Raw genomic sequence first — 6,519 nt, 5'->3', positions numbered from 1 at the left:
ATGGACCTTCAATTTGCTGAGTTGCCTCTCACCTGTGAAACGCTGGAGCTAGTCATTGCACTGCAGCCACAGTTGAGACAAGACTTTCCCTTACTCCCCTTGGTGATTCCTGACTGGCTCATCACCGTACATTCCTTCCCCATACCTCCTCCCTTCCTTCCACCTACCCCCCTCCCCTCCCTCCATCCCCTCCTCCATCCCCTGTCTATCATCATTTGCACGCACTGGTCCATGGCTACCTTTCTTCCTCCATCCTCTTTCCCCTCCTCTCTACACCTACTCTTTCCTTCTGTCACTTGCACGCACCGTTACATTTCTCTCTACCTTTCCTCTTCCCTGGTTTCTCCTTCCTCTCTTTTCCTCCCTCTCCATCTCTCGCACGCACCGTCTTATTTCTGCCCCCCCCCCCTCCCTCTTCCTCTCTCTACTAACATGGGATCATGACAGCTACCTTCCCGGTGGTGATCCTGTTAAGGGAAGCTTTCCTGTTAAAGGGAAATTTCCTGAACTAAAGCTGTCAAATAGGGGATGCTATTACACTGGAAAATTCATTAATCTCCATTAAGTTTTTATAATTGAGGTCATGATGATAACGTCATGTTGCATTATGCAATTTCCTAGTCAAGTCAAAAGAAAGTTTCCAAAATTGGAAATACTCTTGAAAAAAAAAATACTCTAGCTTTATTTATAGTTCAGATTAGCCGATTCAGTGACTTCAAACTCGAAAATGTTTAAAATATGATTTTTTTTGTGCTCAAAACATTGAAGTGGTTAGAAATTGCCTCAGACTTCACCACTGAGCATCTAAAATCCAAGATTTCCCAGACACCTTCTGTGACCCCACGCTATTAGGGCTTCTCACTCAGTTGCTTTAGTTATGATCAAAGCATACCCCCCCCCCCCAGCCACTGATACAAGCCCAGCAGCTTGATAGCTTCTAATATTGCATTCCATCGACACTCATAAAAATGGGTTCTTTCTGCAAAACATTCATTCCTCCAAGTAGCATCGATCAATCACAAGTTACTTTTGTTTGAAATGAGTGGAAGATGTTCTTTTCAGACATATTTTTAAATTCTTTTGTTCCTAAAAATACTACAAAATCATTAATTTAGGTAATTTCTTTCTGACTCACCCTGTATGTATCGCACAATAGTGAACAAATACCCCCTTACACGCGCTGATCCAGTACGGTACACGTGCCAAGTGAGTGTTATTGAGTTTTCCACCAGCCTGGCGAGTGGCATTGTGTTGCACTGCAAAAAGCCTGCAAAATAATCATCTCTCCTAAGGATTTTGACTCCAAGAACAGAGGCCTCATCACGAACAATGACTCATCAAGGATTCATTGCGGACCAGGACCAGCGTAGTGCTTGAAGTTGATGATCGAACCTGGTGAGAATGAGACGGCTCTTTTAAAAATCATCCGCCATGACCGCACCTGTCTGTGAGGGATGAGGCACCATCCTGAGGTCATCATCACATCTTTTCTGGCTTCTCTCAGGATGATCGAGTGCTCCAAATTGGTAAGTGTCTCGTGAATTCTTTGTAGTCTACTTTTATCAATAAAACAAAAAATAAAAAAACCAATTGGAACGAAGAATCATTATCTTCCTTTTTATTATAAGATGTGTTACTACACGTGTATATTGTCCACAAATGGAATTTTTGAGATGAAATCCTGTTAGACTGGAGTCTGCATTTCCCGTTGAACTTTCCCTGTTGATCTAATTAAGGACAAATCACAATTTCTATTTAAATTTCTGATTTTTCTTTTCATTGCTGACTGGGAAATGGAATTGAAAGTGAAATTAGAGAATTGAGGTTTGACTGTTGGTTTTGAAATCTGTCCTCAGAAGAGACTGATCTTTGCAAACCATGCTGAGGCTGGATTGGACCAGACCAGTGCCTAGACTAGGCAGGACAGGCTGGATGACCATCACCATGGTGACTGGGATGACCTTAAGGGTGAGTCAAACCAAGAATGCAACCTGCTCCATCAAAACTCATCACAATGTGCACCAAACAACCTCCTTTGTAAATGACCATAATTCTCTCATTTATTCTTGTGAATTGGAGTTTGTCCTCAATGTTCTGATTGAAAGAAATTTGATACTTTTCATGACAGCATCATGGAAAATACATTGTAATTTGAAGAAGAAAGAGAAATGAGAATAATTTCTAAGCAATGGTCATGACAGTCATTTCTGAAAGACAGGAATTGAAAGTTTCCCTTCTTGAAAGATTGCTGTGTGATTTGATATACATCAAATCAAGAAATTTCATTTGTGTGAACTGTCAAAGAGAAACCTAATTATTTGCAGTACATGTAAGTGTCCAGTGACTTTCATAGCGGTTTGCAAGCAGATGGAATTGTCGCAAAGCTCTTGCAGTCCGGTGCACATGTTGTTAATATGATGGAGCAGGTTTTCATAGGAGAGATTGAAGTGAAAAATACAGTTATGAATTGAAAAGTTTTTTATTTAAAGACATACAGGATCATTTTGCATTTGACCCTCAATCAACCTAACACAATATATTTAAATTGCTTACTTGGATTAAGGATAGTACTGGTACTACATGTAAACGACCCGTAAATTCTATCTGGCATGCTGTCATTTCAAATGCAATCCAGAAATGAAGGTGCTTTCCAACAATCAGCCATTTGACTGTTTTTTGGGGAATAAAGATTGCTATTGACAAAATAGTGTGTAGTGATCAAAAGGTCCTGCTTTACTGTTTTCTTGAAATGTGAAATAATTACAGAGCTGAAAGTTCAACTGATTAGGTTTTGAACACTCTTCTTTTGATTGTGTTGATGTTATTGTTGGAAACAAAGAAAATGCATGAATAGCAAATGATCCTTTATGCCTTTTTTAGTTGTTGCTTTATTAGTTTTAAAATTTTCCATAGCAAATTGTACACACATACTCTATATCTTTGGTTGCTAGAAAAGATTAATTTTCATTTGTTTCATTTTCATATTGATTTCATTTTGTCGTAAAAAATTATGACTTTATTAACCTGATAATATCTGGTTCTGAAAACTGAAATATGTGAATAGATTTTTTTTTCTGAGCATGCGAAAATGTAGTTTCTGTTGCTGCAAATGCCATTTTATCCCAACGGTTCGGTCTTTGATGTTGAGAACAACATTTCAACATTCGGGAGGAATGTAGTTAGCCAAACTAAGTATTTCCTAACAAAATTGGAAACATTTCACAGTCCCAGATTCACGTCTTTTCAACATGTTTGCAATGAATGACCTTTAGTGATATGAGGAAAAAGTGGCATTAAGTTGCAACATTCTGCCTAAACATTCTTAAATCATTGATGGAAAAGTTAAGACACTTTAAATCTCTGAGCTACCTGAAGGTTGAAGATTTTAGTCAAGGAAACAAAACTGTCTTAACTATTAACTTTAATATTGATAATAATTTGGTGACAGATAATGAAGTGAAAATGTTTCTTGTTTCTGCAAATGATTGAGATTGATGATAAATTTGAGAAAGCCATGCTGTTATGTTAGTGAATTGTAGGTGCCAGTCTGGATCAGGATAACATGTAGCTGACAATAAGTTCAATATGTGTTGCTTTTCCTTTCAATCTATGGCTAAATTTTGGCTTCCTTTCTAAATACCCCCAAATTTCCTAAATTCCTCATTCTCTATGTTACACCCATTTTTCTCGCCAACTTAACCATCAGTTTGCTATTGCAATGCAACAACCACAGCTCTGCATTTAAGCCAAAAGAAACATCAAAACTGAAACCAAAATCAAGCTATGTGAAGCTGAATCTCAGTGTCTTACAGTGCAATTCCTCTGCCTGTATCTCCTCTGCTAAACTGTAGTTCTTTTTCATCTTACATCTAATTGCAACACAACCAAAAGCTCAACTTTTATCACATGCAAAGTACATACACCTGTGTTTCTGTGCAAAACTTTGCACTTATTTATTTTTCAAACCAAAGGATGTCTTTGGGGTGCTCTCAGAAGGTATTGGAAGCCATTTAAGTGCAATCATTAATAGGTCATAATTTTTCGAAGACTACTTAAATACAAATGTATATTAAAGATGCTAGGGGCGTTCGCGTAGTTTGTCGGTCTTGTGCACACAATTTTTATTACTGAATGTCAGTGGTCGTTCATATTGTGGTAGACCTGGTCATGTAAGCTGTTTGCTAGCCATCTCTGAGAGTCAACCCCTCCCTTCCTTTTGGGCAACCATTTCTTTGGTACTCTGCCCTCAGTATTTATTCTTTATTCATCTCTTTACTCCATCTTTCTTAGGCTTTTTGCCTCCATTCTTGTCTGATCTTGTTTCAATTCATTTCAGTAACTTTTATGTCCATCTAAAGCAGAGTAAAAGAACCATGAGAACAATAAGTTTCTATATAAAGATGGAGGCATTGTTTTAAAATCTAAAGTTAATAGGGGCACACCTTATATTCCTAGACTTTGCAATTACTGTCTTATCACTAATTATTTCTCCTCCTGTTTGGCCCCTCCTCCCCCCCCCCCCCCCGGAAAATAATATTTCAATTCAACATGCCATTTTCAACAAAAGTCTTCTTTTGCGATTCAAACTCTTTATATGATAAAGAAAAATTGTTTTTGAAAATTGACAGGCAATTAACCTATCGTGGTAGAATCTTGTCGGCAACGCAGCTTGTGAAATATTTTCAAACAAATGGATGCGGAACGTGCAAAATCTGAGACAAACAAAACTTAATGCACACTATTCAATAGGGTTGTCTAATTAGGGGCGTGGAAAAACTCGCAGACGGTGATACATGTAGGTCAATTTAGGGAGATACAGATTGATCAACCATGTCAGAAGTTATCATTTAAATGTTGTGTCCTGCAACGTTTGTGAAATTTGAGGCAAAGTAAACGAATCTACACGTTGTCATACTGATTAAATTAAGCAAGCTTTATTGACATACGCATAAATCACACAAACATGTGGATTAATCAAAGCTTTGAAGACTGCTGCTGTCGTGACTTGTAGTTAGTTACTGATTGGACTTGCATCAATATTTAGTTTAGTTTAGTGATACTTTGTGATAACTCAGCTTGAAGAAGTGTTTCCTTGTCAGTTGGCACAGCTTCATACACATACTAGGCCCCTATTGGTTCCATCAATTGGTATCATTCATGGAATTAAGTGGAACTTCTATTTTTTTTCTTTGCTGTGTTAAATTGAGAGAATACTTTCTATTTTTTTCATTTTAAATTTTGATCCAACATTGCAGTTGCATCCCCCTTGCTATTTTGAATTTTATCTTCCAAATACCGGTAGATTCCTTTTTTGTAGATTTTTTTACCATGTAAAATTTAGAATTACATGTACCTTGTGGCCGGTCAATACATGTAATTCTGTTCTCGTTGGAATAAATTTTAAAAATTAAAAAAAATAGGAAAATAAATAGAATTTATTGAAGAGCATGGGGAATGCAACTTAATTTTTTTTTGTGCAAAAAACTTCTCGATCTCCAGACATCAATTATCATGAAGCGTAATTAGACAATTAGTTCAAATAAGCTCTCTATTGTCTCTAAACCTAACAATGTCAGGAGTGTTACAAATAGCAATGGCCAAAAATCATTCCTAAATATGGTGGCATTGCCACAAACAATAATCCAATTCGATATTTCACTGGGGCATGTGCAAACTCTCATGAACAATACAATTTTTGGATGAACAAACACATCATGGGGTCCTTGACCAATAGATAGTAAGCTTACAGCATCACATGGGTTTGTTTATCCAAGCATTGCAGTGTTCACTCATTGCTCATACGAGATGTCGAATTGGCTTATTCCAGCAAGAGTGAAAACAATTGCATTCAAGTGTTTGTTAACATGCACTCTGAAGAATATCTGTGCAGGATGTGTATTTTCCATTTTAGAAAGAACTTGATTTTTTTTTTTTCAATTCAAAGGTTTGTTTCAAACCTTCACATTATTTGAACTTATTGTCATTCCCCTCAATATGTCTCTGAAGGTTTCATTTTGGGATTTTGTTTTCAAATTGGTTTTGCAGAAGACTTTATTTACTCAATTTGGTCCATCATCAAATATTATTTTAATCTAGAGTGTTCTTATTTTGGAATTTTTTAAATTGAAGATGAACTATCTGTGCTAAGCCCGGTATACTTCTCGCGAAAGCAAAAGCGAAAGCGAAGCGAAAATTCATGCCGTCAACAATACATTCGAAGTGTGTCCACCATTGTTGACGACATGAATTTCGCGTCGCAGTATGCTTTTGCGTGAAGTATGAACCGGGCTCTACACAGTCAGCCCAAAATAGATTTTATTGGAAATTGCTACTGTTTTCTAGCAATATTAAGGTTATTTAGTTCTGGATGAGATATTGATCAAAATATAGGCACGTGTTTAGGTATGGAATAATTAATTCACAATTTGATTACTCATTTGCATTCCAAAATAATTTAGTGCTCACATTACACACACAAACTGGATCTTGCCCCACCTCCTCCTTACTATCATTGATAAT

At 36.9% G+C, this 6,519-nt stretch overlaps 1 long non-coding RNA gene across 1 annotated transcript; it reads left to right on the top strand.

Moving 5' to 3' along the window:
• On the top strand, window positions 1–4,460 carry LOC119727141. The gene is made up of 2 exons (XR_005270903.1): window positions 1–1,526; window positions 1,857–4,460. It is a non-coding gene; the product is annotated as an uncharacterized LOC119727141 (long non-coding RNA).
• The last annotated feature ends 2,059 nt before the right edge of the window (window positions 4,461–6,519 follow it).

This window comes from Patiria miniata, unplaced genomic scaffold (assembly GCF_015706575.1).
Source record: "Patiria miniata isolate m_02_andy unplaced genomic scaffold, ASM1570657v1 HiC_scaffold_20, whole genome shotgun sequence".
NCBI classification, from domain to species: domain Eukaryota; kingdom Metazoa; phylum Echinodermata; class Asteroidea; order Valvatida; family Asterinidae; genus Patiria; species Patiria miniata.
The sequence above is the reverse complement of the archived record's forward strand: the minus strand, read 5'-3'. Positions and strand labels throughout refer to the sequence as shown.